Raw genomic sequence first — 12,241 nt, forward strand, 5'->3', positions numbered from 1 at the left:
ATGTACCTGAAAATCTTTAGAAGGGAAAACGTAGGGGAAGGAACAAGATGGAATTGCAGATACAAAACAATTCTTATCAGTCTGAGTCTGTTTTACATTTTGTTCCAGACTCTGCAAATTAGCACTGACACAATGAATCTTTGTAAATTAATGAGGGTAACAGCGGGAAAGAATCAATCAGCCACTCTTGTTCCAAAACCCTCCTTGGTAATAACCTGATATGAACCTTGGAGTCCTGACCCCAGACTAATAGCTTGCTTTGTACCCTTTGAACAAAACAATTAAATAATCACATTCCTCTTGGTCCAGCTTCCTGAATGTATTAATTAGATTAAAACACAACTTGTCAGGGTCCTTCAAGAGGAAGGGGTTTGCTGAATTCGTTTTATCTTGCCCTCCAGCTTCCAAAGGCATGTCCTGCTTTCATGCAGGGGGAGCTTGTTACCTGCCTAGGCAAGCAACTTTGCCACACACCTGGTCTCATTCCCTCTAGACCTGCCCCCACATGCATCCTCTCACCTGGACACCACCACCCAGGGCATTTTTCTTCCTCTGCAGGACAAACATCCACCTCTTGGTTCCACTTGTTCCAATTGTGTTACAAATCCTCTCTTAAAATATAGAAACCAGTCGATGACTCTTCTTGGCTCCATTTCAACTTTTCACTCATCCATCTATCCATTCATCCACCCAATCTTTAGGAAAGGTGGGTTCCAATCCTGGTTCTGCCACTTCCTATCTCTATGATCCTAACCAAATGACTTAAACTCTTTGTGCCTCAGTTCCCTGGTCTGTAAAATGGGGATGACAGCAGGACGTACGTTTTGTGGCTTTTATGAGGATTAAATGGGTTTATTTGGTTTGAAGTGATTTAAATAGTGCCTGGCTCACTTAATGAGCTACTTCTTGGTACTAGGTTTTGGGCATTCAAGTATGAAAATGGCACTATCCCTGCTACAGAGCACTAAAACACAAAACAAATCCAACCATACATCAGGTTAAATGCAGTGGTACACACATGTGGCATCCTCAGGGCACAGAGCCACTAGGATGACAGCAGCCAGACCCAGCAGCTCCAAGCCCAGGCTTCCTCATGTGCTTCTGCTCTTCTTGAAAATGTCTTCTCAGATACCCAAAAACCCTGTTCCCTCACTTCAGTCAGGAGATAGGCCTTTTCTGAAGCTTCAACCTAAAATCGCAGCACACACTGCAGTGCATCGTTCTTGGTTCTCTTTCCCTGAGCAATTTGGCTTCATAACTGTAAGGCCTGTGTGCCAAGACTGTATATCAAACCTATGTGCCCAACACTTGTGTATAGAGCCTGTGTGTGTCTATCAAGCTTATGCACCCAAAGCTTATGGGTATAACCTGCGTATCCAACACCTATGTCTCCCTTGGCCTAGGGGGTGCAGTGTAAGGAACACAGTTGTGCTGTGGCCAAGAGAGCATAGGCTGAGGTAAGCATCCTACATGACTCAGCCAGTTTAGAGTGCAGGCATATAACTCTACCTGTTATCACACCCATGTAGCCATAACATGGGAAGGCCATCCTTTGGCCATAAGCCACTATTTTCTGTAAAAGGTACAATTGCCGGCCAGGCATGGTGGCTCACCCCTGTAATCCCAGCACTTTGGGAGGCCAAGACAGGCAGATCACGAGGTCAAGAGATCAAGACCATCCTGGCTAACACGGTGAAACCCCGTCTCTACTAAAAATACAAAAATTAGCTGGGCATGGTGGCACATGCCTGTAGTCCCAGCTACTCGGGAGGCCGAGGCAGGAGAATTGCTTGAACCCAGGAGGTGGAGGTTGCAGTAAGCTGAGATCACGCCACTGCACTTCGGCCTGGTGACAGAGTGAGACTCCATCTAAACAAACAAACAAACAAACAAAAGGTGTAATTGCCCTGCTGACCACTGTACAGGTGCACTTGTGCCCAGAGAGAGAAAGAGTTAAGCTGCTGACCCTGTCGGGAGAGCCAGCCAAGCAGCTATGTGTGGGAGCGGCCGGGGCAAGCATCTGAGACAGAGCAGACAGTGTAAGAGAGCTGCTGATGAGAGAGCTGCTGAATAAAGCCATATTTCACCTACCTACAGCCCTCTGAGTGTTCTTTCAGCTATCTGCTGTTCATCCACAGCATGGGCTAGAACCTGACCCTGAACCGAACAATAACATTCATCACTAACTGGCATTATTTTATGTATTTTCTCATTTATTTGTTTATATCAGTTGTTCTCAGAGGGTGTTTTCTGGGCCATGGCCATCACCTGAAAACCTTTTTGAATGCAAATTCTTGGACCCCACCCCAGAGCTAGGAAATGTGTCTTAATAGTCACCTGCAGGTGATTTGGATTCTTACTGAAGTTGAGAGACTGTGGTTTACAGTTTGTCCCCACCAGAGAATGAAAGATTCCTGAAGCAGATACGTGTTTTGTTTGCTGCAGTATCCCTGATACTTAGATCTGTCTCTGAGACATCATCGGTGTTCAGTATAAAAGAATGATTAAACAAACAGATGATTCTATCTTACTTGGTGGCCAAGCCAAAATTAGCATCCAGCCAGTCCTCTATCACTCAGCTCCTTTTCTTTTGCAACCTAGCCATAAAAGATAATTGCAAAGAAAAAAACCCCAGTGTCCACATATCAAACCTTAAGTTACTTATATTCAAGTTAAGAGGTAGTGAATACTTTTTTATTTTTCTTTTTTTTTTTTTGTTTCTTTCTTTTTTCTTTTTTATGCTGGAGAAGATCTTTTCACTGAAGAAGATACTTAGAAAATGCTTAGTATTTACATAGGAAGGGAAATATATGAATAACACACTATCAGAAGCTTATCAAAACACTATCATCAGAGCACAAGTTGATGTTGAAGCTGGTTTCATAATGCTCAGGAGATGTGGAATGGAGGAGCTGGACAGAAATCCCGTTTGAAGATTTTTGCATCAAGTAAAGAAAGAAGAATTCTCATACCTGACAAGATGTCCGTATCCACCACAAGCAACCAATGGGAGGGGTGGAAGGAGGGAGAGGGGAAAAGATCGTGATGTTTCCCAAAGAAGCAGTCGCTCTGTCTTTCACCTGTTGAGCACCATGGCAAAAAACCTGCAGCCTGTACCAGCCCTGCAATCCTGAGCTGTATCCACGGCAAATCAAGAAGTCAAAGAGCAGAGCAGCAGAAAGCATTACCTAGAGATATGGCTGAAGACAAGGGCAAGAGCGCTTCAAGAGGTAACTCAGTAGTCAGAAGAGCAGTAGATCCACTTCTAAAGGAGAAATTGAACAAACCTGAGTCTGTGATTACATGTCAGCGGGAAGGGGTTGGGAAGCTGTCGAGTGAAGCTACAAATTACATTAAAGTCCAGACACTTAGCAAAGACCAAAAGCATCATGAGATGCAAAGCTATTTCTTCTAAAAGCACAAAATGTTGTCTCCCTTTCTTCCAATGTTTCCTGTGTTTGGTGTAAAGTTATTGCACAAACAGCAACAATAAGTAAAGGGTTGTTTTCTCAAGGCTTACTGTTACCTCCTTTAACACGGGCTTAAAATTTCGTTTCCTTCAGTCATTTATCTTACTTTGTATAAATGCAATAGATTCTGAACTTATACTACTTTAATATATTAAAGTATATTCTATAATTTTTACTTTGTAATATTTATGATGTAAAAACATATGAAAAGTTCTTGGTGTTGGGCACTCTTTTAGCAAAGATAGGTAGGCCTCTGAACCCAAGCTAAGCCATCATATCCCCAGTGACCTGCACAATACATCCAGATGGCCTGAAGCAACTGAAGATCCACAGAAGTAAAAATAGCTTAACTGATGACATTCCACCATTGTGATTTGTTTCTGCCCCACCCTAACTGATTGATGTACTTCGTAATCTCCCCCATCCTTAAGTTTCTTTGTAATTCTCCCTACCCTTGAGAATGTACTTTGTGAGATCCACCCCCTGTCCCCAAAACATTGCTCTTAACTCCACCACCTCACGATAATCCCATCACCTTTGCTGACTCCTTTTTCAGACTCAGCCCGCGTGCATCCAGGTGAAATAAACAGCCTTGTTGCTCACACAAAGCCTGTTTGGTGGTCTCTTCACACAGATGCTCGAGACAGCTAACTTCGTATGTTTATTGCGGCACTGTTCACAATAACAAAGACTTGGAATCAACCCAAATGTCCATCAGTGACAGACTGGATTAAGAAAATGTGGCACATATACACCATGGAATACTATGCAGCCATAAAAAAGGATGAGTTCGTGCCGGGCGCGGTGGCTCAAGCCTGTAATCCCAGCACTTTGGGAGGCCGAGACGGGCGGATCACGAGGTCAGGAGATCGAGACCATCCTGGCTAACACAGTGAAACCCCGTCTCTACTAAAAAATACAAAAAACTAGCCAGGCGAGGCGGCGGGCGCCTGTAGTCCCAGCTACTCTGGAGGCTGAGGCAGGAGAATGGCGTGAACCCGGGAGGCGGAGCTTGCAGTGAGCTGAGATCCGGCCACTGCACTCCAGCCTGAGTGAGACTCCGTCTCAAAAAAAAAAAAAAAAAAAAAAAAGGATGAGTTCGTGTCCTTTGTAGGTACATGGATGCAGCTGGAAACCATCATTCTCAGCAAACTGTCGCAAGAACAGAAAACCAAATACTGCATGTTCTCACTCATAGGTGGGAATTGAACAATGAGATCACTTGGACACAGGAAGGGGAGCATCACACACCGGGTCCTATTGTGGGGAGGGGGTAGTGGGGAGGGATAGCATTAGGAGATATACCTTAATGTAAATGATGAGTTAATGGGTGCAGCACACCAATATGGCACATGTATATATATGTAACAAACCTGCACGTTGTGCACATGTACCCTAGAACTTAAAGTATAATTAAAAAAAAAAAAAATCTATCCCTTTAAAATGACTTGTTTAAACAAGATTTACTCCTGTTCAAGCTACATGTTGAATGAGGTTTATGGAGGGGGTTGAGACTGTGCCCCACATAGTAAATACAGGGACCCAACTGAATTCCCTAATATGTCAACACCTGGCCACATAGTCAACACAGAGGGGAAAAAGAGGGGCGAATCCATCCAGAAATGACACATGTCAGTCTTCTCAGAACCAGAACCAACCACATGCTCCTCCAAAAGGGACTGGAAGGTGGGGCACCAGATGAATAATCAATCTGCAGTTACTGTTTCTGCAACAGAGACATAGGCGCTCAGTAAGTGGGACTGAAAAACAAGGCCTGGTATCTACCACTTTTAAGTTTCATCAGGTACCAAGCACTGTACTGTTAACAAAGGATTGCCTCATTTAGCATCACAGCAATCCTTGAAATTGTGTGTAACTATATATATATATTTTATAAGAGAGGAAACATAACTTGTCCAGTCTCTCACTTAGTAAGTGGCAGTCAGGATGTAGATAATACATCTCATACTTCACCCCGCACCTCCACCCCACCTGTAGAGAGCACTTGTAATAGGTAAGGGCTCAGCTTGAGAGCATTTGATAGTCATTTTCAAGGGTAGACCTCCCTGACCTCAAGAGGTCAGATTTCCTTGTTATTTTATTCTCATTGCACTTTATGTTTTTCCTTTAGACACTTGTCCTAATTATAGTTAATCATTGGTTACTCTGTCTCAGTCATAGGATAGAAGTTCATAGTAGATGAAAATGTCACTAGAGCAAGAAAAATACTTGTCTACTGACCATACATTTCCTCCAACAAGCATGGCGCCCCCCACACAATTAGTATCAGTAAATGTGAACAAAGGAGTGACATTTACTTCTCTGCTACTCTCCCATTTTCATTCTTCTGATCCACCCCCAACTCAAGCATATTAACATTTCAAGAACGCTACACTTATTCTGTGTTACCAAACCCTTCAGGCCTTCCCATTGCCTACAGCATATGGTTCCAACTCCATCTGGTGTTAAAACTCTGGCCTCAAACATCTTTTCCAGATTGATGTGGCATGTTCCAGTAGCTGGATCCACTGTTATAATCCATATACTCTATCCCCTTAAAATACCTGCCTAATAGACTCTCCCTACCTTTAAATGATGATTTTAATTTGGAACTAGGGATTTAGGGGCTCTAATTTGTAATGGAGAGGAAAGAGAGCATTCTAGATGAGAGGACCAATATAATCAAAGGCAAGGAGCTTGGCTTTGAGTAGATGTTATATTTCAAAAATGTAAAGATTTCCACTTACAACTGTAACCTCAAGTTTAGTTTTGTTTCCCAGACTCCTGGGTTAGTAGTCACTAAGCTACCTTTTTATTTTTTATTTATTTACTTTTTTAAGTAGAGATGCAGTCTTGCCGTGTTGTCCAGGCTGGTCTTGAATTCCTGGGCTCAAGAAATCGTCCTATCTCAACCTCCCAAAGTAGTGAGATTACAGGCATGAGCCAACACACCAGTCCACACTAAGCTATGTTGGTTACTGATACCCTCCATTCCTTTTTTCCAAAGGACAACATTCCCATAACAACTGCTTTTTAGGGAACAACTTTGCCTTTGTGAAGGTTGGAGGTGTTTGGGAAGGTGGAGAGGAACAAAGTGAAATGGAAGTAGTTTTTCTGTAGCCATTGAGTGCCAGGCCCTTTGCCAGTGGCCTTTTAGAATACTTTTGATTCTATACATTAACCCTTAAATGCAACACGTTTTATTTCTGCTTTACAGAAGACAGGATTAAAGTTCAGTGCTTTATAGTAAAATATGAACAAAACCAAATGACAAATCAATTCTCAGACTTAGGTTTGTGCAATATTCAAGATAAAGCCAATTTTAGTCTGCTCTTGTTACTCCAAGTGTGGTCCTGAAAACCCCAAACATGAACACGATGTAGGAGCTGAATAGGAACACAGAATGTCGGGGTTGTCCCTAGGCCTACCTACCAAGTCAGAATCATGCACAGCGTCAAGTTTGAGATGCACTGTGCCATACCAGGGTTTTTTCCACTGCACATGAGAATCTCTTGGAGAGTTTTAAAATAAGCCCAAATTCTGAGCCCCACCCCGGAACAATTAAGTTAGAATCTCTGTGAGTGGGCCAAGGAGATCAATGTGTCTTAAAAGCTCCCTTGCCCTCAGATGAGTTGAATGTGCAGTCAGAATTAAGAACGAGTGCTCTGCACTGTCCTGCCTCATTGTGGGCAAATATATTATCCCTTCTTCTGGTAACAGAACCCCCTTATTATAAGGGACTTGGCATTCCTCAATGGAGGTTACTGACATATGTTCTGGTGTTGAAATAAAGCTCAGGAGGCAACAGTTACCATGAGGACTATGAATTGCTGTTAATGTAACTCTGAGAGATGCCAGTTTTCCAAGCCAATAAATAAATAAATAAACAAACAAACAAATAAATAAATAATAAATAACTGAAGTCTAATGCATCTTTGCTTTGTATTCATATTTCAGACAGTTTAAAGTTTAAAGGGGGACTGATAAAATCATGTTTTCTAAGTATTTAACTCCCAAATTGCCAAAATACGAGTAAATGCCAAGGAGGTCTTTAAAACTCCTATTCCTTGTAAAAAGGGAGCAACAACTTGTTAGAGGAAAGATAGTAATAGGTGGTAAAGTATCATTATCAGAGCCTACACATTAAGCCCTTAAAATTGTACTGGCTTCTTATCTTAGGATAATGAGATGGAGAAAATGTTTATTCTTTTAGTATCTGGTAGGATGCTCCTGTTAGGGAAAGACAAGTTGGTATCGTGAAAACATATAGAAAAATGTCCCCTGGAGTAGGTGATTCCTAAGGCATGTAAAAAGGATTCATGCTGTGGCTTCAGAGACAGAGAAGCCATCTGCTTTATAGGAGGCAAGGAGCTCAAGAGCAAAGAGACCGAGGGTGAGAAGGAGAGAGAAAAAGAGTGAGGGGAAGACAGAGACAAAGGAAGAGAAATTCTATGTGCTCAGTGCCATAACCCCTTACAATGAATTGTAATCTGATGCTAGGTTTCTTTTAGAAAGTGGTACAGACGCTTAGTTCTGATTTTAGGTTTATATGGGACTAATTCAGAGGTAGGATATGAAAATATGATTATTAGTTCTTGGGCATTTGCTACAATCTTGGAGAAGATTTTAGACATCCCTAAGCTTTGCAAATTTGAGGGTTTGTGGAAACGAATCCTAAAAAAACAACATTCTGACTGGCTTCAGCCTGGTTTATCAGGCAAATATGTTGTTTTCTTCCTTGCATTACTATAGTAACATTTGGAGATTTTGTTGCTATAGTTAGCTGCTTGCCATCTCCACCAAATGGAAAGAGTCAACTCCTAAAAAATTTTGGAAGTTTTGAAATAATCAAGAGTTAATAATGTGTTGTGTATTATGGGTTTTTAGGCAAAATGGGGGTACCCTCAAAGGGGTAGAGATAGAGTCCTTCCAAAAGGCCCCCCCTCCTCAGAGACAGCCTCTCACTACATGTTGCTTGTTAAGGCCGCATGAACCTGTCAATTTTCCTTATGCGCTTCCTTCAACAATCCTCTGCTACGGTCTGGTCTCCCCCCAGGGTCTGAGGTGGACCTGCCTCCCATATTCGCATCAGATGAGGCACTAATCACCTTTGAGAAGGAAAAAGTCTTTCACAGAGAGCAACTCAAAGCACCAAGAGACACAGGTAAGTAAAAGCCAAGTTCCAAATATTGCAAAAGGGTTGAGCATCAAGCAGGTCAATTGCCCAAAAAGATAGCCAGGGCTGGAGAAAGACAATGGTAAAATGGCAAAAATCTTAGGCTGTGTGATGGGTTGAATTCTGTCCCCTAAAAAGAAATGTTCAAATTTAAATCCTTGGAACCTCAAAATGGGACCGTATTTGGAAATAGGTTCTTTGTAGGTGTAATTAAGTTAAGATGAGGTCATACTGGATTAGGGTGGGCCCTAAATCCAAGGACTGTTGTCCTTATCAGAAAAGGAGACGGTACACACAGAGAATTAAACAGCGAGGAAGGCCATGTGAAGATGCTGGCAGGAATTAGAGTTATGCTGCCACAAGCCAGTGAATGCCCGGAGCCACCAGAAGCTGGAATAGGCAGAGAAAGGTTTTCCTTAAAACCTACAGAGAAAACGCAGCCCTGCCAACATCTTGATTTCAGACCTTTGGACTCCAAAAATGTGAGAGAATATTTTTGTTGTGTTTAGTCATCCAGTTTAGGGTCATTATTATGACAGCTCTAGGAACAGAATACCAGCCAGGAGTGAAATTTAGTGACCACACAACTATGCAGCCAGAAGCAGGCAGGTTACGTTTACTCAGCTATGTTTCTTTGGCTGTCCAGCTCAGGAATTTCATAATAATCATTACACTGCACTGTAAATTGTTCTTTGTATATTTCAAGCCCGATAAGAGAGACCGTGTTTGTTTGTCTCATAGGTTAGCCCCAGCAGTAAGCCCAGTGCCTGCCACATACCAGGTGTTCCATAAATTTGTCCAATTGAATCAGTGGGTTGACTTGGATCACAAGCAGAGGGGATGCAAGAGGTTAGCACAAAGACCTTTCTAATGCTGAGTTTCTTTGCTATAGCAACAACTCAGTAGCAGAGAAACTCACCAATTTGCTGATTAAAATACCTGGCCTCTCACATGTCTTCCCCACTTTTGTTCCGCTGCATTTGGGTGTTGTGATCTGCCTAGGGAGGCAGAGCACAGTCCGTACACTATCTGTGTGTGCATTACTTCAATATCAGGCAGAGCTGATCTCTCAAAGGATCCTGGCACCGCTGTGTATGCCAAGCATTACCACAGTATGTATTGGCATCCTCCAGTGTACATAATCTGGCTGCTGCCAGCCATTGGGATTCATCATCCTGACTACTCACAGGCTTCTCCTTTCAAAAGCCAGTGGGCCTGATGGATGAGATGGCCTCTCCCAGGGGCTTTGCCCGCCTGTGCTGCAGTTTTGCAAATCTAGCAAGAACTGGCTTTCATTTCAAGCACGTCTCAAGGATGGAGACGTTTAGAGGGGAAACACATTTGCAAAAAAGGAAAGACCAAAACTCCAGATAACAAATGCACCTTAAAATCAGTTTCATGTGCCTCCTTTATAACATTCTGCCCCAGTCTAACATCCCTAAGTCAGTACCTAGATAGCAGAGTTGAACAACAAACAGTTTTTAATTAATAAAATATAGGGTTTTGCATGTTTGTTTTTATAGTATCCCATTTGTGGTTGGTACAGAGAGGTGAGGGTTAATAAGTCAATTGTTTCATCACATAGGGCAAAAATATATTCAAAATAAATCAAGGATATCTGTGCTCTCACACAGAAGTTGTACACTGGTAACGGCCAAGCTGTGCCCTTGTGTATACATGACAAAGAACAGCTGCTCCCTCAGCCTAGCCATGGATCTTGGCTCTTCCACCCAGTACTAATGTCATCCCGGCAGGAAAGACTCCTCAAAACTCCTCAAGGTTCCTTTGGCATACCTATTTACTATGAAGAATAAAACAGGGTTACAGGCACAAGACTCACAATGTATTACACAAATGATTTTCCACATTGTAAAAACAAATCAAGTTCAAATTCTAATATTTAGAGAAAAATAGAAAACTCTATCAACTACCTCTCACATATTTAGTAAGTATATTTCTCTCTTTCTAGATTTATCAATATACAAAAAAGCCAAAACATGGTAATGAACACATATGTGTATCACACACAAGTGTGTGTGTAAAGCTTTTCTCACAACAAACTGGCATCTTTATTTCAAAGCAAAATTTCCTCTAATAAACTCATATTATGCTTACAATTAACATGTATTCATTCAGGATCATAGTGAATATTAATTGTGTTAATGAGTGTAAATACTTAGAAGACTTCCGGATGCATAGAAAAAGTTCAATAAAGATAATTTATTATTGTACTTGTTTGTATTCTTATTTATTCAACTAACTACAGGCAATTTTTTGAGCATCTACTATATTTAAAACACAAGGAATAAGAAAGGAGCTGCCTCTGTTCACATGAAGCTTAGAATTTAGGGGAAAGACCAACACTAAACATTATCATTCTCTCTAATCAATATAATCCAGAAGATGTGTAGTTCCACCAGATGAGCACTTGGGTCTCCAGACCACCACAAGGCCCCTGGAAAAAACATGGAAAGGGCCGGACACGGTGGCTCACACCTGTAATCCCCGCACTTTGGGAGTCCAGGCGGGTGGATCACTTGAGGTCAGGGGTTCAAGACTACCTGGCGAACATGATGAAACCCTATCTCTACTAAAAATACAAAAAAAATTAGCTGGGCATGGTGGCATATGCCTGTAATCCCAGCTACTTGGGAGGCTGAGGCAGGAGAATTGCTTGAGCCCAGGAGATGGAGGTTGCGGTGAGCCCAAATCATGCCACTGCACTCCAGCCTGGGTCTCCATCTCAAAAAGACAAAAACAAAACCAAACACCATGGAAGGGAACCACATCAACAGCCACTGAGTCCTCTCTTAACTCTCCTGCCAGGTTCATGGTCTTTTCTGGCCACTTCCAGGGGGCTCTCAGGCTACATTTTCTGCAGAATCATATAACTCCTCAGCAAACATTGCATTTGGAACTCTGAACAAAGATGAAAGACAACTGGCCACTAGTCCACCCAGGCTTCATTTACTTAGAAAGTTCAGGAGAGCCAGTTCTTCATAGCTCTTGGTCCTGATGTTCAAAGATCTCCCCTCCCAGGTAAGCCCCTCTCATTTTCTCCCTGCTTAAAGCCTTTCCTCTCTAGACATTCTCTCAAATTCTTTAGTGTGAAAAAACACTGAGTCTAAACAAATAAATTCCCCACCTCCTGTCCCCAAAAGAAATCTGCCAAAAGATTTGCTCCTCCATGGGTCTCTGGAGGAGCACTCATTCTCCTTCCGTACCTGCATCACCCCATCCCCCAGTCTTAGTTCATTGAACACTGGGCAGATAGAAGTTCTATGTTTCTTCGTGGACAATCTCAAATCACTATCTACCTTCATATAGCACTTCCTTTTCTTTGAAATTTGCTCAATCCATTATCAAATAGTGAAGAATTTTCATTTGCCCCACATGGATTTGGTCCTTAGACTAAATCTATGTCTAAGGATAAGACATAGGATTTCAAAAACAATCGAAAGCTGTTGCTATAGTCTAAATAATGTGTCTGCAAAAGGTTTTCATGTATGTGTGTTTGGTGGTGTGGTGGGGATCATCTTTGTATTTGGAAAAGGCCTAAACTAGTTGAAAGTGAGCAGTAGTGGACATGTAGGTG

The sequence above is a fragment of the Papio anubis genome, chromosome 8 (assembly GCF_008728515.1).
Source record: "Papio anubis isolate 15944 chromosome 8, Panubis1.0, whole genome shotgun sequence".
Classification (NCBI taxonomy): domain Eukaryota; kingdom Metazoa; phylum Chordata; class Mammalia; order Primates; family Cercopithecidae; genus Papio; species Papio anubis.